Genomic DNA, 21134 nt, shown 5'->3' with positions numbered 1-21134 from the left:
ATGGGTTACACATTTAAAATCTTATAATGAGAAATCTTTCATTATCCTGAAATCATATAAATGTTTTTCTATATTCTTCTCTAAAATGTTGTTTCTTCTTTACATATATTTTACTTTTTTCTAACCCTCATAGAAGTGAATCTTTCATATGATGTGGTAATAATTGTCCTAGAACATTTAATTCATATGCATATGCTTCCTTTTTAACTGACAAAGTGACTTTTTTATATATTACATTTCCATATAATAGTGAAAATATTCCCATGTCCTCTATTGCTTGTCTCTTTTTCTCTTCCCAAGGCAAATATTCTTAATAACCAAGTAAAATTTCTAGTTTCTGTACTTTAAAAAAAAAAATTCTTTATTGATTATGGTATCACATAATTGTCCTCATCCCCCCATTCCCATCCCAAACCACTCCCGACATATGCCCCCCCCCCCCCTGTTGTCCATGACCACTGGTTAGGCTTATATGCATGCATACAAGTTCTTTGGTTGATCTCTCCCCTGTAATCCCACCTTCCCCTACCTTTCCTCTGAGGTTTGACAGACTGATCGCTGCTTCTCTGTCTCCGGATCTGTTTTTGTTCATCAATTTATGTTGCTCATTATTTCCCCTAGATGTGTTAGATCATGTGATACAAGAAATACCCTTACAAGAACCGAAACTGAGACAAGCCATAATGGTTATGCTGAGAGGCAAATGCAGTCTGTAGTGAGTTCCTTTCTGGGCCAACAGTTCTTTTGAGTCCCAATTTCAATGTCAAACAGTTCCTTATCTGTATTTTTTAAAATAATACTCTTGATACTATGCAGGATATATTCTACCACCTTTCTCTTTAATTTTTTTTTCAGAAGTAGTTGGGTATTTCTTTGTTATCATATAATTTTAAAATAAGCTTCACGTTTTTAAAAAAAGAAACTATTGGGGGTTTTAATACTATTTTTATTGACATTAATGATCCTAAATGTAAAGAAAAATATGTCTAAAATATTGAGACTTTTTCTCTAAAAGTAAAGTATATTTTCTCACCTTTTTGGTCTTCATAAATATCCTTCAATATTTTTAAAATATATTTTATTGATATTTACAGAGAGGAAGAGCGAGGGATAGAGTTAGAAACATCGATTAGAGAGAAACATCAATCAGCTGCCTCTTGCACAACCCCTACTGTGGATGTACCTGCAACCAAGGTACATGCCCTTGACTGGAATTGAACCTGGGACCCTTGAGTCCACAGGCCAACTCTCTATCCACTAAGCCAAACTGGTTATTTTTTATTTTTTATTTTGAAGTAAGATATTGTACTCCCTTTGTTAGTTATATTAATAAGGATCTAATATAGTGCTACTATCATATAAATTTCATCATTTTACAAGCCACAATTTTCATCTAAAGCTGCTTTGTAAAATTCCTACTGATTTTTATATATTAGTTATATATTAAGACATCTTGATAAACATCCTCATTCTAATGACTTGTAGATCTTATAAAGTTTTTCCTATTTTAGACAATTGTGTCTAAAATATTGTTGAGTTTGTTTTTTACCTTAATCGTTTATAGACATTAAATTTACTTGTTTGTTTGTTTGTTTGTTTGTTTTTCTATCTGTGTTTATTTTTGTGACAAGAATTTCTGGTAAGTTGTTAAACAGAAACAGTCTGTGAGTGTCTTAATCCTTTTTTATTTTTGTAACCGACTTTGCTATAGGTTTTGGTAAATAATCTTTATTAAGAATATGGAAGTCCTTTCTATTCTACATGAATAAATTCTACTTCTGTTCTGTTAAGTGTATTTTTTAGTATGTGAACTTATTCACCTGTGGCCAGAAAAGTATATGAACATATTAGGCAATAATTACTTATAGATTTGAATGAATGTATGATCAAACATTGACCATATTACTCCCTTGTATTCCTGAAAAAGTTAGGTGTAAAACCAAAGTAGTTAATGTTTGATTAAGCTATACAAATTTTGAGTGACATCAAGTACCTAGTGACCAGATAGCATTAGTAGCTTAGCACCCAATGAAGTTTGAGTGACAATAAAGATTAACCCATATTTAGGAAGTCTTAGCCAAAGTCTCAAAGGGTTGAATTAGGAACTGGTATCATGAGAGTAACCATGAAAAGAAGCTAATGTCCTACAACTAGGAAAACAGATTATTCAATAACACACAGAATCACATGGGCAAACATTTGTTGGTTTAGCAATTTAGGTGGAAACAATTTATCTAAGAGGTACTTTAAAAAGACTGTGCTTTTTTAATAGTTTGAGTTGCATTTCATCTTAAGGGATCTACACAGTGCTTGACATAATCTTACTGGCAAAGTTCACCCTGTAGTAAAATAAAAGCTTAATTTCTCCCAAAGGATAAATACATTAATATCGTGTTTTTGCTCAACAAATATAGAGTTATATTAAATATTCCTTGAGCAGTCAGCTATAATGGATGATGCATCTAGATTATAAGAACATTTAAAAAACAAACAAAATAAATCCCCTTTATTGTGTGTATGAGTCAATATAATGTTCACATAGTTGGGCATATATTTAAATAAGAGTAAAGCATGATATAATTTGGAAGCTGTCATTCAGCATGTTTTATGAATCTTAATTCTGCCATAGTTGGCCAGGATCACTGGAATCAAAATTATTATTGTTAGGATCTGCAAGTTGTGTAACTTATGACAATATTCTTTATACAGCATCTGTCAAATAAGGGTCATGACAAATATTATCCCAAAATATAATAAATTCTTGATAAATATTTAATATATACATTTATAAATAATTTAATAAGACTCTAAAAAAGTGAATACACAATGCCTTCTGTTTAAATGCTCAAAAGTAAGAGTTGTTACTGTTAATATTACTTTAAATATCATAATGCAATAAGATAAGTGGAATTATGACAGTTAGAAAAATGAGCATGTTTTATTCAGCAGTTTTTAAATTATAAAAATGAAGAACTATTTATGTATATTTGAAGATATAAAGGAAGAGGTTCTATCAAGATATTATTTTGTATACAAGATACCCACTAACTCCTTGTGTAATTTATATAGATCTGATTGTAAATGTATACACTTCTCTAAATCTCCCATAAAGAAGGCAAAATTATAGCTCAAAGGCAGGTGGGAGATGGATAACCTGGTGTAATACCTTTATAATATATGGGGGGGAATAGAGCCCCCAAACTACTGATAACTTTCCTCATGCTACATAGCTAGAGTTTTCTTCTAACTAATGTACTTTACAGATATACCCTACCTATCCCCCAAGGCTTGCATAGTTGATAACATCTTTCAGCTTTCAAGTATCGCAATTCAATGAAACTGTCAATTAATTCAGTGATCCTAAGATCAACTGAAAATATTCCTGACCTATGTTTTGATGAATACAGCATGCAGTATTTCAGTGTGATACTTTTCCTTGATTATATTTTAAGAGATTATTTTGGATTTCAAATACATTTTCTCGGAGAGAGGGAAATGGTATTGTCCATTTGGCTGACAAGAAATGTTTTTAAATTATTTTATAACAAGCAATTTAAAAAGATTATTTTGAATTCCTAGGTAGTTCAATAAGGGTTCAGTGATATGTGAATAAAAGAGAAACTGTGAATAGAATGCATCTAAAGCAAAGAAAAATCAAGCAAGAAAAATATACCTAAGGTTCTTATAAGAATAATGTTGTTTAAAGAGACTATTTTGTTGATATTTTTAATATGAAAATCACTCAAACATCAGTTATTTTAGTGGCATACAAGAAAAATTCCAAGAGGCACCTTGCTAATAGTTTTACTCTTGTTGCTCCCACCTAAACCCATCACCAAATTTATAATATGCATTTGCCTGAATTTCTTAATAAAATCTAATATAGTTCAATGACTAGAATCTTACATGTAATAAGTAGGGGGGGAAACACATTTTTATGTATTGAGATAATCTGAGTTTGTGCCCCAGTATCACCATTTTCCCCGCCAACCAAATTTTAGCCAGCTTTTTATCACTCTCTTGGTACACAATACATAAGGGAAATATACTACATTAATATTTTTCTGCACTTCTATATATTCCATATATATGTGTTCCTGAAGACACTGGAGACTGGCACATACTAGTTCATTCTGAAAATTCAGTGTGTAGCTTAAAGTTTGAAAATAGTCTCTTACATCAAAATAGCAGGAGAGAAAAGGAATGTAGAAAGGAGAGTCACAACTGAAGAACTACTCCGATCTAAGGAACAAAGTAAAGAATGAAACCCACACTTTAAAAGAGACATGGAAGGATGAGAAACCAAGATGGCGGCATAAGTAAACACCTAAACTGCTGCCTTGCACAACAATATCAAAACTACAACTAAAAGACAAAACGGACACCATCCAGAACCACAGGAAAGCTGGTTGAGTGGAAATTCTACAACTAGAAGGAAAGAGGAAAGCACATTGAGACTTAGAGGAGCTGCAAAAATTCACCCAAATATTGGTTGGTCAATATATGTTTCTCATTCAAACATGATTTCAGATGTCGCAGAAAAAATGCATTAACTGGAAATTGAGAAGTGAGTATCTCAAATTTTTCTTTGTACTGGGAAAACAAAGTTCAGTGTAGGCAGGTTAACTGCTCATAAAAATGAAAACATTTTCAGAAACCATGAGAGAATCAAGATCTTCTGCAACATATTATTCATAGCATCCATTATCCCATAAAAATTACTAGACATGTGGAAAACATGAAAATTTTATATATATACACACACAAAAAAAATCAGCCAATAGTAATTAAACCTAACTAGTAATCAAGATAACCCAGATATTATAATAATCAGTAAGAATTTTAAAAGAGGTGTTATAAATACTGTTTGTAAACTTAATAAAAATATATTCATTATGAGTGAACTGATAGGGATTCTCACCATAAAAACAGTAACTATAAGGAGGATAAATGGAAAGTTTAAAACTGAAAGGTACAACTGAAAAATTAATCACTGAATAAGAGTTAATAGAAGATAGAAGACAGAAAACATATTCTTAGAGATAAACCCATTGAAATGAATAAATCTGAAGAACGCACAGTGAGAAAACAAAAGTATCAATATATATATAAAAGCCTAAGCAACCAAACGAACAGTTGAGAGGTCGACCAATAGCTATGATGCGCACTGACCAATCACTTAACTTAAAATCTGTAGTATAACAATCTCACTTATTTAGTGCAGAATTAATAATTGAGATATTAAATTTTAAAAAGTGGACCGTGAAGTTTATGCCATCTATTTTAAACAAACATTTCAAATTGTATTTAATGATAATTTAATACATATTAATCTAATAAGCTAGATTGTAAAATTAATTTATATATAATGGATTAATTAGTGATTTGTTGTAAAGGCTTTGGAATGGAATAGTTATTCTAGTAGCAACAGAAAATAAAGATGACAACCTTCCAGACATTAGGGGCAGACAACTAAAAATAGTTGCAAATTTTATAAATCACCACACTGTATAAAGTTAATATCTCCAATTCATTTAGCCACCAATGAGGTTTTCACAATAAACTAATAAACCAACATCACCATTACTTTTCCAAGAAGTTTAAAATATGTTTTATGCCGAAATCGGTTTGGCTTAGTGGATAGGGCGTCGGCCTGCAGACTCAAGGGTCCCTGGTTTGATTCTAATCAAGGGCATGTACCTTGGTTGCAGCCACATCTCCAGTGGGAGGTGTGCAGGAGGCAGCTGATCGATGTTTCTCTCTCATCAATGTTTCTAACTCTCTATTCCTCTCTCTTCCTTTCTGTAAAAAAATCAATAAAATATATCTTTTAAATATGTTTTAAATACTTTGTTGTTGAAGATAGGATTTATGTAAAACTGTCAGATATGTATATTTAAATTGGTTATTTATTTTAACGTTGAATATTAATACAGTATGTGTTAACACACAGCATGATATATTTGAGAAAGAGTGAAAAATTGAATCTTTCATTATACTCTCTTCTATGCCAACAACTATTACTATAACTTTGGCCAAAAATACTTAAATAATCTTAGGCATAAATAAAACTAACTTTAATGCATCTTCCTACCCAAGTTTGATGATTATAGTAAAATATTGTTTCTATATTCATTATACTTGAGCATGAGATCTCCATGGCTTATTTCCTACTGTTACTCTTTTGTAGCACTAAAGAACATCTAAAACTTAATTATTCAAAGCTCTAAAGAGAAAGGATACTTATAAAATGTGATAAAGGTGTTAAATATATCTATAATGACAATCATATTACTATATATAAATGTATCAAATTAACATGTACTTTATAAATTACATAATATACGCCCAATATATTTAATAAAAAAGATAAAAGCATCTTGCATCTCTAATATCCTTAACTCACATTGTGATTTCAAAAAATGTGCTGATATAGGAGCCTTTATTCAAAGCATGTCAGATAAATCAGGAATTAATGCCACAGACAATGAGATAATGGGTGTACTCTACTGCATTAGTACTGTGGATACAATACTACAACCCTGCATATTACAATCATTCATCCATAGAAATTTACAGATAGAGCACATACCAGTTTGCTAATCACCCTCATAAGAAGACTTTTAAAAATGTTTTCCTTCCATCTTAATTATCTTCTAACATTATATCTTAATCTCAAGGTTATTATGATTATCTATCTATTTGTCATGTATCTATTTATCTATTTACTTATTTATCTGCTGTTTTCTTTGTAAATAGGGGCCTGTTGCATAGTCTCCACACTCATTTATAGAAAAGATTAAAACCATAAATCATCAGAATTCATAAGCTGCCTAACTTGGAGCTAAGCAGCCAGTGCTATACCAGACTGATGGAGATTTATGATGCTCAGACAGTGCCTCTCATGGAACTGCAAGAAGGCAAAGGGAAAGAAAAGCCATCCAATTAACTTGATGTCTATAGACAATACTCAGATAAACAGATGGGATCAGCTACCTAAAGAACAAATCCTCTGGGAATAGGAGGTGTATAAGGAGAGGTGAATGTGTATTTATCTTGTCCTTTTACATGTTGAAATCACAGCTACACAGTAGGCCTAATTAAATACACCCCCCTTGGCCAGCATTGCTCAGTGGTTATCCTTTGAACCAGGAGGTCATGACTCGATTCTTAGTCTAGGCACATGCCTGGTTGTGGGCTCGATCTCCAGTAGGGGCATGCAAGAGGTGGTTGACCAATAATTCTCTCTCATCATTGATGTTTCTATCTCTCTCTCCCTTTCCCTTCATCTCTGAAATCAATAAAAACATATTTTAATTTTTTTTTTAAATAAAGGCATCCTTTTTCCTGAAGTTACAGAGAGGAAGGGAGAGAGATAGAGAGCTAGAAACGTTGATGAGAGAGAAACATCGACCAGCCGCCTCCTGCACACCCCCTACCCGGGATCTGCCCGCAACCAATGTACATGCCTTTGACTGGAATCGAATTTGGGACCTTTCAGTCCGCAGACCGACTCTCTACCACTGAGCCAAACTGGTTTCAGCAGAGCCTCTAATTTATGTGAAACAAAGATTTAGCTTAAGTCAGAGAAGGAAAAATAAAATAAAATAATAAGATGATTTAAGTTCAATTACATGTTAAGTCATAAAACAAGCATAAGCTCTGAGCTACTGCTATGTGCTCCATTTCATACATTTATTATATTCCATAATTATCTAAAATATATCTTTAAAATCTAAGTATTTATGCCAATGTACAGTTTTTAATTTTAAAATGGAAAAATAGATATTCAGTTTTGTGATAACTTGAAAACAGTAGAATCATTACCTATAATAATCTATAATAATAAAAGCATAATATGCTAATTATATAGGATGTCCTTCCGGACATCTTTCTAGATGAAGCTGGGACTGTGAGGGAAGCCTGAATCCCGGGTGCCATAGGAAAGCCGATGCCAGCAGCCAGGAGAAGAAAGGCCTACTCTTGCACAAATTTCGTGCATTGGGCCTCTAGTCATTTTATAATAGTCTAGAGGCCCTGTGCATGAATTCATGCACCAGTGGGGTCCCTCAGCCTGGCCTGTGCCCTTTCACAATCAAGGACCCCATCATTACATAATTGGGACCAGGAAGACATGCTGGAGGACTCCCAGGTGTATCCAGCCCATCTTGCCCATTCCTAATTGGCCAGACCCCAGCAGCAAGCTAACCTACTGGTGAGTGTATCTAGACCCTGGTGTCAGTGTAAGTAGATATCATGAAAGAAAATAAAAAAATATTGGTTATTCTAAAGTAAATTTGTTATAATTTAATAATTTTGCTTCACCCTGAGCAACCAGGTTTTGTCTACCCTACTGGACTTTAAATATTGTGCATTCTTTTAATATTGTTAACTCTATAAAGAACAAAGGTGAAACAATGAATTTAAATAAAGTACAGGGTGGGCAAGATAGTCATGAGTATGCTAAACACAGATTATTCTTATATTATTTATTAATTATTGTGTTATTTCCCATATGCACAACTATAAACCTACTTTTGGCCCACCCTGTATTTCTAAGGTCCTGAATCTTATAGATAGGATAAATTTTTGTGGGAAAAATTAATGACATCTGGTCACACTGACTAAAACAAAACAAAATAAACAAAAAAATATAGCAGGATAATCTGCTTATCATTTGAAAAGGTGCATGAAATTGGTTTCCCTATTGAAAGTGACTTTTAGGTGCAGTTAGATTTTAGTAAAAACATGATTAGGAAAGTAAAGCTTCTTTCCTGGCAAGAGTAAGAGAATGCCACAGATACTCACACAACATACTTTCTCAAGTGGAAAATAAATTATGAAATAAATCTTCATGGAAGAATCTTGGAACAACCTATCTATATAAAAGCCTAAGCAACTAGTCAACTTGTTGACCAGTCACTATGATGCGCACTGACCACCAGGGGGCAGATGCTCAATGCAGGAGCTGCCACTGGTGGTCAGTGCACCCCACAGTGGAAGCACTGCTCAGCTGACCAAGGGGCACCAGATGCAGGGCAGAGCAGCAGCGATGATGAGCGAGAGTGGCAGTTAGGAGATGCAAGCAGCATCAGATGACAATTTTCAGCCCAATCTGGGCAGGCCATCTGGAGGGACCCCATCTGTGCATGAATTTATGCACCAGGCCTCTAGTTTAGTAATAAAGTGTTATGAAGTTTGAAATTTTTAATGGTTCAGAAGAAAAAAATGAGGGAGAGAGAGAGAGAGAGAAAGAGAGAGAGAGAGAGAAAGAAGAGAAAAGATAGAGAGAACACATAGCAAATGTGAAATTATGTTTATTGGTCAATCTAAGTAAAGGTAAAGTATATATTGATGCTCATTTATATTTTCTTTCTACATCTTTTGAGGTTTAAAAAATTTGCCAAATAAAATTTTTAAAAAGTAATAAAATGAGACATTAATTTATTTTTACTTAGTTTACTCCATTCCTAATAAAAAGTGGGGTAAATGTGATAGGAAAAGGTTGTAAAATTATTGTATCTTTATTCAAAAAGGGGAGATCAAATTGTTTATAAGTGAATTTTAAAATAGTTATTTTAAAATGAAGAAATTAATTCCTAAAAAAAGCTTTGATTAGTCAAATAGTAATGATTATTAAGGTAATTATACAATGTTGTAAATATGCACATATTCTCTATACTTAACCTGTGTAATTCCCTATTATAACTTTATTTATTAACATTTACTTTATATATTTTGTTGTGACATTATTTATTGCACAAGGGTTTAATGCCATTTGGTTTGCAGGATTGAGTGATTGTTTTAGAAATACAAAATGATCCTAATCTTCTTAGCTATTGTACTTCCCTTAAATTCTTCCCTGTTTGCTATTAGCATTTCCATTTGGGATTGCTTTTTGTTTTTCCATGATGAAACTTTACCCATTCTTTTACTTAAAACATTTCTATGTCTTTTTCCTGACGTGTTTTAAATTTTGATTTAGTTTTGGCATTCTTTCTGAGAATATTTCCTTCCAAAAAACAGAATAGTTTAAAGCAATTTCTTTTACTGTTATCACTGTTATGTGTAGCCTTAATTCTGTCACTTTGTTTTATGTTCTCAGTTTTGTTTTTTATATTTCTTTTTTGTTGCATTTGCCTCTTGTCATTTGTCATGTGGAATCTATATGCTTGCTTCTTATCTTCTACAGTGATGTGAAAGGTAATTATTCTTTTTATTTCCACTAGTGGGCTCTTATGCTTTTCAAAATAATGTTTGACTTATTTTCTAAATTAAAATCAATAACACTTTTTTAGTTTCTTGTTCCAAGTCCAACCAATGTGCTTTTGTAAAATTAATTCTTATTTATGGAATTCTTACTAGCATTAACACTGTATTTTATGTTATTTATTAAGTTTATGTTTAATTTTATGATAAATATTTACAATATTGATTTTTATTTAGTTTTATGTTTAACACATTCATAATCAGCTACCCCTTCATACAGGAATACTGCCATGTTTTATTTATTAATTTTTATTTATATTTTATTAGGCTGAAATATATATTTAGTGTTTTGTTTTGTTTTTCTGAGAAGTCAATATTCACCAATATTCTCATTTTTTGAAACTTTACATGTTTGAGAATATCTTTTGTTGCCATATAGGAAAGAATTTTAGTTCTACGTAGAATTTTTGAGAAACCACTTTTTTCTTCTAAAATTGACTAAAACTTGCTCTAATATCACTTTTTAAACATACTACATTCATGTATTTACATTTTCATCCCAAAGAAGTCATAATTCTATTAATGATAGAAAAGTACAAATTTCAACCCAAGCTGAGGTTACTCTTAAAAAAAAAAAAGTCTTTATTGATTTTTAGAGAGAGGAAGGGAAAGGAATAGATAGAAACATTGATGAGAGAGAAACATCATCCATCAGCTGCCTCCTGCATATCCTCCCCCTACTGTGGAACCTGAAACCAGGGCATTTCTAACTGGAAATCAAATCAGTAACCTCTTGGTTCATGAGTAGATGCTCAACCACTGATCCACACCAGGAAGGCTGCAGTTACTTTTTTTAAACCAGAAAAAGCTTCTCATTTTTAGATGGTTACATTGTTAGTTCCATAATAGCATTTACAGAATCACTACCATTGTTCTTCAGGGCTTGAACTGCCTTCACTGTCAACACATTTCCTTGTGATATGACCAGTTTTATGTTCTTAACTTCCACACCTATTTCATCAACATCTTCCTCTTCACTCTCCTCTTGCATAGTTGTACTCGGTGTGTTTTCTTGAATTGTTTAGCTTCACTAAACTTTGAATTTCTCTGCAGCTTCTAGCCGTGCTGGCTGAGATGAATCACTGATCTTGGCTTCCCCAAAAACTATGTAGGTATCTAAAGCTGGGCTCTTATAGACATCTGGTTTTGTGATGATAAAGAGGATAGTCTTGGATTTCTGGATAGTTCCCTAGCAACCCCAGCAACCTGTCCAAGACACATTTGGCCACAGTCTTCCATGCCTCTTTTCACTCTGGCTCTGTTTTTTTCTTAATGATTGGTTCTTCTTGGATTTCAGCTGCTGGGTTTATCATTTGGCATCTTGTTCCTCAAACTCTGGTACTGATTCATCATGGTTAGATTCCGACTGTGTCTCAGGCTGGGGCGGTGGCAACTCCTGCCCTGTGGCAGGGACAGTTTCCGTGGCTTCACTGGACATTTTACAAAGGTATACAGAACCAAGATGGCAGCATAAAGAGTATGTATGTGTGTATGTATTTATTGGTGGTAAGAACACTTAACATGATATCTATCTCTCAACAAATTTTGAAGTACACATACTGTATTGATAAAGAAACTAGGTTGTATAGTACATCTCTAGAAAATAATTTATTCACTTAGCATATCAGAAACTCCATACTCACAGAACAATTTCCCTCTTCCCCCAACCACCAGCTCCTGGCATCCACCATCCTACTAATTCAATGAATTAGATTGTGTTAGATATCTCATATAGGTGGACTCCTGCAATATTTGCTCTGTGACTGGCTTATTTCATTTAGAATTAGGTCTTTCAAGATTATCCATGTTGTCACACATTTTATTTATTCATTTGGTGAAGAATACATATTTGGTTCATTTCTATATTTGTCTATGGTGAGTACTGCTACAACAAACATGGAAGTACAGTTTTCCTTGAGATTCTGATTTCAATTATATTGGATATATACACAGAAGTGGGACTGTGGGTTTGGTTCCTAAGGCAGTTGTTTGTTTAATTTATTTTGGGGAACCTCCCTGATGCTCTTCTCCATAGCTGCTGCATTATTTTACATTTCCACCAAAAGTGTGATGGGCACAAATTTCCCTAAATACTCTCCAACACTTACTTACTTTGGGTTTTTTTTTGTGTGTGTATTATTTATTTACTAGAGGCCTGGTGCATGAAAATTTGTGCATGGGGGGGTGGGGGGGGCCCTCAGCCCAGCCTGCCCCTCTCACAGTTGGGAGCCCTCAGGGGATGTCCTACTAATGGCCTCCTTCCGCAAAAGGCAACCGGACTGATCAGGGAAAGGCAACTCCCCTATCACCCCGCTGCTGCTGCCTGCTGCTAGCTGCCATGGCTGCCTGCCCTTGGCCTTCACAGCCACTGCAACTTTGTCTGGAAGGATGTCCGAAGGACATTCGGCTGTCTGGTCTAATTGGCATACTATGCCTTTATTATTATAGATTTTGTTTTGCTTTGTTTAATAATAGGTATTCTACCAAGTTTGAAATGACTTAACATTTTGTTTTGATTTGCATGCCCCTGATGATTGGTGATATCGAGCACCTTTTCATATATCTATAGATCATCTGTATGTCTTCTTTAGAGAAATAGCTATTCAAATCATTTGCCTATTTTTTAATATGGCTATTTTGTTTTATTTGTTTGTTTTTACTTTTGAGTTATAGTTCGATCTATGAGATAGAAAGAAAATCTACAAAATGGGAGGAAATATTTGGAAACCCTATGTCTGATGAGGGGCTAATAGCCTTCAGTGTCATTAAAATATCCCCTTCCTCTACCTTCACCATTGGAGGTATTCACTAGCATTTAATGTCAAAGAGATACAAGGGATGTGAAAGGTTATCATGGCTTAAACTCCTGAACATGAATTTTAATGTCATCATTTCCTCCTGTTACCAGATGCTACTAATTTCTCCTCTCTGCTCTTCCTATAAGCTATTACCTTATGGCAACTTTTCTCTAGCTATTCCCTTCCTGCTTTTGTATTCCCAAATCTAATACTAACTCAACTATAACAGTTTTCATAAAAGGAAACAGCTTCCTCTCACATTATAGCTTCAGGGTGTTCCTTTTCTGAGCATTTCTGTGGGGAAGGGTGCACCATCTGTTCAGCCCTTTAGGGACAAATGTAGAGAACAACCCAACTGCTGGAACGCTGTCCTATTTCAGGTGATCTTATGGGACAGAGGTTAAATTTTTCTTCAAAAGAAATGTGAGTATGAATACTCATATGTGGATATGGAGAAATAAATGAGAGGATGTATCCTGAGAGGCATTAGGGTTGGAGTATCAGCCTAAGGGCTTAAAGAAAGCAGCTTTGCTATTGAAATGTCTAAGAGCCTCTCCTGACAGTGATTCCGTTTTTAGTATTGGCAGTAGAAATGATAATAGGGATAAAATCTACAGCATAAACAGTTGTTCTGAGGCCCCCAAAGAAAGCCAAATACAATATGCTAACTTACTGGAAGGACAAAGAGTGTGTATGCATGTGTGAATTTTCTTAGTTGGTCATGAATTGCAAGATACATGGGGTAGTTTAGCTTAACTCCAGATTGGTTCTGACTTGTTATTCTTTTAATGATCATATTAAATAGCAATGGCCTATAAACTATGCATTTTGTGCATGTTTGTGTATGTGTGTGTATGTGTTACTTTGCAGGAACATAATTAATAGAACTAGCTAAAATACAAATGTAGAGGCTATTGCTTCTAATTAGTAGATTGGCCTGAATGGTCACCAGAAATGAGAAAGTCATGTACACTTTTTATGTTTATGATGGGATTCATGAAAGAATAAGGGCACTATCTATCTATCTATCTATCTATCTATCTATCTATCTATCTATCATCTATCTATCTAAAACCCTAATATGCAAATAGACTGAACGATGAAACAAACAATCAAACAATCAAACAGCCAGTCTCTATGAAGTGCACTGATGTCCAGGGGTGGTTGTAGAACATGGTGAGCATCAACCATGGCAGGATGGTGGAGCAGCTGAGCAGGGGCACTAGACTAAGGAGGGGTGCCAGTCACTGTCATCAGTGTGAGCCTCTGGTGGTTACTGAAAATTCTTTCCTCTCGCACACTGTGGTTCTACCCAGTGCTCACACCTGCTGCCAGTGCTGGCCCTGCTTGCACCCACTGCTGGAGCTGGAGCTACCACTCATACCCACTGCCGGCATCCAGCACCAGCCCCAATTGTTCAGTGCTGTTAGTGGCAGCTGCCAGCCCTGATCACCCCTCAAGGATTTTCCACCTCTCCCTGCTCCTGAGGGGTGATCAGGGCCAACAGCCTCCTCTAACATCTGCTGCCAGCGATGGCCTCATTCGCATCTGCTGCCATCCCTGATCACCCCTCAGGGCTTCTCCACCTCTTCCTGCTCCTGAGGGGAGATTGGAGCAGCAGTCACCAGCAGGTGCATGGGAACAGTGCCAGAGGGAGCAAGGCTGCCAGGAGTCAGGGGACTTGGAGCTGTGACGGATATGGGGAGAATGGGCTGAGACCCGCCCCTGTGCCCACTGCAGCCTTGTGGCCCACATTCATGGTGCACAAATTTGTGCACTGGGACCCTGGTTAATTATAATGAATTAGGGGTGGGGAGGAAGCAGGTTTAATGCAAATGTCAGATTCTAGACTTGTAACATTCCTAGTCACCATGTGTTTTTATGACAATTATAACTTCCAAAAGAATTTCTTTTAACAACTTCCTTCTAACAAATCTATCAAAATAACTATTCTCTCCATAAAACATTTTAACAGATGCCCAAATTACCACTGAATGTGTATAACTAACAGGTTGCTCTTCAGGACACTTAAAGACGTCTACCTGGTAAGCCATATAAGCTGTTTCAAGTCAGAGTAAGTAGCATTTGTGTTCAACCCTACTTTTGCCATTTGCAATCATTGTTAAGTAATATCTTAAAATATGAGTGCAGAATTAGAAATATTGTTTCTACATAAATGGATTATTTGGAGAAACTAAATAAAGTAAGCAACTAAAAATGCTAGAGAATTTGTTGTTAATATTTACTTAAAATCTTAGAATATTTTATATTTAGATTTATTTCATACTAGAGGCCCAATGCATGAAATCTGTGCAAAAGACTCAGCCCTCACAGGTGCAATGGCAGGCTTCATCCAGACTGTCATTCTGCTCTTTGGCCATCAGGTCTAATTACATATTACAATTCTATTATTATAGATGCAAAAATAAAAATTAAACTATACAAGATCTACTCCAATGTGTGAATCATGTTCAATAAAAAAATCCTGGCCTGAAAGGAAAAGATGTGTGAATAAATGTACATTTATATATTTTAAGTTAAAATGTTTGTGTTATGTATCATATTATATTATTCCTCATTTATTCAATTTTATTCAATTAATGGGCCACGCACTGTACTTGATTATAGTGAATAAGAGGTCTTCCATGTAATTAATCAGCTTTATTTGAGAAAATTGCTGTCCAGAGTCATTCTGTTTCAAAAGGAATTAATCTCTTTTTGCCAGCTCCAGATGTATTATTCTAGCAGAATGTTTCTAACCTATTGTCTTTTTCTAAGTCATATTTCACTGTGGAAAAATCTATGCAAAAACAAAGCTGTAATAACTATGCAACAGTCAAAAAGAAGGATCTCTTACCCACTGAGACAGCATGGAGGGACTTGGAGAGTATTATGCTAAGTGAAATAAGTCAGTCAGAAAAGACAAGTAACACATAATCTCATTCATATGTGTAATCTAAAGAACAAGATAAATTGATATACAAAATAGATCAAGAGACACAGAAGCATGGAACAGACTGTGGGATCTCAGAGGGAAAATAGGGGTGGGGGTTGGATAGGAAGAGATCAAGTACAGAATTTATATGCAAATATACATAACCCATGGACACTCAATAGGGTGGTGAAAGCCTGAGGCAGGGACTAGTGAAAGTATTAGTACTATAGTACTTTCAACAATGAAGATTAAAAAAAAAAAAAAAAAGCCATATCCCTACTCCAAATGTCCCCTTGTCCACTAATTAGTCACCAGTCTGCTCTGTTGTTTTCAATAGCTTTGGAGCAGGATTACAAGAAATAATATTAAAATAAAAAACAACTCACTGAATCACATTGGTGTTGAGATTGGACAGCAACATTGAAAGCTGTTAGTTAATTATCATCTGTAGGATGAAATCTAATTTCTTGATCTGAACTGTTTTTTGAAACTAAATCTCCCATATTGAAATTAGTATTTTTGTTCCCAAAAATATTCACTAATTATCATCCTGGCTGCAAAAATGATGAAATTAAAGAAGAAAAACTCTGAAATTGTTGTTTATGTTGTTTGGACATGGAATTAAAACTTTAATGGTCATTGTGTTTCAAAAAGATACTTTCTACAGAGCTAAATTTTTTAAAAATTGAAGTTATTTTATTTTTAAAATCTCATTTTTTAAAAGGACAAGTGAAAGAAAACACATTGTTTGTAGAATCAGAGCATCTTAGAGTTTGAATGACCTTATTCTTTGAGATATACATATACTGCAGTTCAAATTTTAAATGTATAATTCAATTAGTTTTAATAATTAATATGAAGCCAAACCAGTTTGGCTCAGTGGATAGAGTGTCGTCCTGTGGATTGAATGGTCCCAGGTTCAATTCCGATCAAGGGCATATGCATTAGTTGCAGGCACATCCCTGGTAGGGTGTGTGCAGGAAGCAGCTGGTCGATGTTTCTCTCTCATCGATATTTCTAGCTCTCTATCTCTTTCCCTTCCTCTCTGTAAAAAATCAATAACATATATATAAAAAATGATAATTGATATGAAGACACATCAAGTTTACTTTGATGAATAATATGAGAGCACATTATATACCTATGCTTCTTCCTAGATAATCCTAATTTTATAAAAACTAACATATGGTTTCCTTTACCATAGGCTAATTTTGCTTATTCTTTAAATTCATATAATGGGAAAATATAGTATGTACTTTTGTGTCTTATTTCACTCAGTATAATAATTTGAAGGTTCATCATGTTTATTGTTTATTAGATATCTAATCCTTTCAATTAATGTATATTCATCTTTAATTTTTTTCCCATTCTTATCTTGATGGACATTTTTCATCTTCAGGGCTAGTATGCATAATGCTCTGTGAACATTTTGGATAAAGTTTCTTGTGGACTTGTACTTTTCTTTCTCTGATTATTTATTTAGAAGCAAAAGGTCTAAGAAAAATGTATATTAAACTTTTTAAGAAACTGATGGTGAATTTTTCAAAGTGATTGCACCTTTTGGAGAAGGGAAAAAATAAGCCCACTCTAAGATATATAGAGCCTAATCTCTGGAATCATTGATTAAGTACCTTACATGGCAAATGTGATGTTGCCAATGTGATTAGGATAAGCATTTTAAGATAGGGACATTATTCAGTATTATAACAGGTGGTCCCAACATACTTATATGAATGCTTAAAAATGGAAGAGGAAGGCAGAGAGTGGGTCAGAAATGTGACAATGAAAGGAGAGGTAGTAGAGATTACACACATGAGAAAAACTTGACCTGCTGTTACTGGATCTGAGATGGAGGAAGGGGCCAAAAGGCAAGGAAAATAGGCAACTTCTAGGAGCTGAGAACAGTATTCAGCTTATAGCCAGCAAAATTAATTAATTGATTGATTAATTAGTTAATTAATACATACATACATACATACATACATAAATACATAAAATGGTTATTTTAGTCATAAACCACAGGAGTTGAATTCTTCCAACAACCTCAGTAACAAATGAAATGGATTCTCACTTTGGTCCTCCAAAAATTAACAGTCTCTCTAACATCAGACATCTGACCTACAAAACTGTAAAATCATAAATGTGCGTCATTTCAAGCCATTAACTGTGTCGTGTAGTAATTTGTTACAGCAGCAATAGGAAAATAGCAGGCCATTTTCAAAACCCCACCAATAACGTAAAAGAGTTCAGGTTGTTACAGATTTTCTGCAATATCTGTTGGTATCCTGTGTCTTTTAGCTATTCTAGTGGATAAATGTTGGTATCTCATTTGATTTTAACTTGTATTTTTCTGAGATCTAATAATGAAAATAATTTCATGTGCTTAATAGTCATTTGTCAATTCTGTGAGGTGGTTGTTCAAAACTTGCTCATTTTTATTTGAAGATTCATGTTGTTAGTATTACTCTATTATTCTGCAAATCTTGTGGGTTCAAGTTCTTTATCAGATATTTGTTTTGCAAAAAAAAATTTTCCCAGGCTGTGGATTTCCTTTAATTTTCATAACAGAATTTTTAGGAGAGTAGTCTCAAATAAAAACAATTCTGGATTTAGATAAAGAAAAACTTCACTCAGAAGAAAGACTGCTGTAATAGGGAAAACTCTGTGATCTCAGAAATCTGCTCAGGATCTCATAATCAAACAGAAAAAAGGTTTTTCTTTCATAGAGAGGGATAAGCAGTAAGAGAAGAAAAATGAGGCAAATGAGAAAAAAATTTGCCAACAGTATTTGATAGGGACTGTGTCTTTGCTGTGATTAGCCAACCATTGGGATAAGAGTTTCTCACAGTCCTACTTTATCCTCAGATTTCAATAGACCCATTCCATCTGTGCCACAGAAGGCACCTCTTAGGGATGATATGCCTTCCCCATTCGGTGTCATCTTTTGCCTGGTAGTTGGTACACGGATGTGAAATCTTAAGCAACTAAGATTCGAGCAGGGTTAATCTCGTGCTCTAGTCTCATCTGTAAGCAGGCTCCGTGTACCTTTACCTCCGGAATAGGGCACTCTCAGAACTCTTCCCTGTCCTCCCATAGCAGAGGATCCCTGACTCCTATTCAGTAGATGGTTCAGGGAGCAGGCAACTGTTCCGCTCCCCTTCCACAAGCAAACACCCTCTGTCTTCTACTTGGTAAAGGGTCCATATATTGTATATATGCAATGTTATGACCATAGGCAAGTTTCTATTGATTTTCCTGCTTTACCGTCAAACTGAAAGGACTGTCATGCGGGCCACAAAGAAGGGGTCACTCATATCTGATGATCTGACTCCAACTTTCTCATGGCAGATAGTACAGATTTCTATTGTGCTGGGGATCCAAAGAATTCCAAATGGTCACACCAGCTATACTTCCTCTTTAAGAACTTACTGAAAATGTAGCTATCCTTTTCTTTCCCACTTATAGAAAAAAAAATTAACCAACAGAAACCTCTTTTAAAATGAAGTAGGGAGCCCAGAAGGGGGAGCTCTCACAAAGCACAACAGGGACTCTGGACTAGTAGCCCTTCCAATTCCCTCTACCACTCTGCAAAAAATTTTTTCCCTTTTTTTTTTTTTTTTAACGGACTTACACATGGATCGGCATTGTTGCATATTTTAGATTGTAGTGTTTTCTTGCTCCTACATAACCCATTTTTGCTGAAGAAATAGCTGACTGACTTTCTGTCTCCCTGTCCTGTCAAAAAGAAATGCATTAATGGATCGCGCTTTCTATTGGAGAAGCTTAAAACTCTTAGAATGTATATCATTAGATTGCCTTACCATCCACCTCTGGAATATCTAAAAGATATGATATTATCTTTTAATGTATTGTATATTTCAAAAATTTATATGGAACCAAAAAAGATCTCCAAAGCCACAGAAATCTCAAGAAAGAAGAACAAAGTTGAAGATATCACACTACCTGATATCAAAGGATACTACAAAGAGATAGTAATCAAAACAGCATGGTACTGACATAAGAACAGGCATACAGATCAATGTAACAGAACAGAGAGACCAGAAAAAAACTCATGCCTTTATGGTCAATTAATATTTGACAAAGGAGGTAGGAGCATATAATGGGTAAAGATAATCTCCTAAATAAATTGTGTTGGAAAATTTAGACAAAAACATGTGGAAAAAAAAATGAAACTAGATCACCAAACACAGGAATAAACTCAAAACATAGGTAGTAAAATACCAGACACCTCTCATAACTATATTTTTCCCTAGAGATCTCTTTGGGCAAGGGAAACAAGTAAAAAAATAAACAAATAGCCATAACCAGTTTGGCTCAGTGGATAGAGCTTCGGCCTGTAGACTGAGGGGTCCCAGGTTCGATTCCAGGCAAGGGTATGTACCTTGGTTGTAGGCACATCCCTGGTGGAGTTGTGCAAGAGGCAGCTGATCAATGTTTCTCTCTCATGAATGTTTCTAACTCTCTGTCCCTCTCATTTCCTCTCTGTAAAAAATCAATAAATGTATCTTTAAAAAATAAACAAACAAACAAACAAATAAATAGGGCTACATCAAATTAAAAAGCTTTTGAACAGCAAAATAAATAATCAATAAAATAAAAAGCAACCCATTAAATGGGAGAACATATTTGCCAATGATAAATTTCTTTAAGGGGTTAATATTTAAAATGTTATTTTTTTAATATTTTTTTTCTTGATGTATAAGGAATGTAGACACCAAGCAAATAAACAATCCAATTAAAAATGGGCAAAGGATAAGAACAGATACTATTCCAAAGAGGCCATACAGATGGCCAAGAAACATGTTTCTGAAACCCATAATCCCACTCTAATCATGGGAAAGACATCAGAAAACCTCAATTGATGCAAAATATCTAACCAGTACTCCTAAAAACTGTCAAGGCAATAAAAAACAAGAAAGTCTGACAAATTTTCACAGCTAAGTAAAGACATGACAACTAAACGTAATGTAATGTGGTAATTTGGATGGGATCCTAAAACAGGAAATAAAAGAAAACCAGGTAAAATCTAAGTAAATTTAATAAACTATGGATTTCAATTAAAAATAATATATCATTGTTGATTTCTTACTTTTAACAAATAAACTGATATA

The 21134-nt window shown here is 34.4% G+C and overlaps 1 long non-coding RNA gene and 1 pseudogene across 2 annotated transcripts in view; both read right to left on the bottom strand.

Annotated features, from left to right (window-relative positions):
* Nucleotides 1–21134, bottom strand: part of LOC311628242 — a 1314020-nt gene that overhangs the window by 672793 nt on the left and 620093 nt on the right. The window lies entirely within an intron of this gene.
* Nucleotides 11096–11707, bottom strand: LOC311628635 (nascent polypeptide-associated complex subunit alpha-like; annotated as a pseudogene). The gene has a single exon. The product of its transcript is annotated as a nascent polypeptide-associated complex subunit alpha-like (transcript).

This window comes from Pipistrellus hanaki (genome assembly GCF_964339955.1).
Source record: "Pipistrellus hanaki genome assembly, chromosome: 9".
NCBI lineage: Eukaryota > Metazoa > Chordata > Mammalia > Chiroptera > Vespertilionidae > Pipistrellus > Pipistrellus hanaki.
The sequence above is the reverse complement of the archived record's forward strand: the minus strand, read 5'-3'. Positions and strand labels throughout refer to the sequence as shown.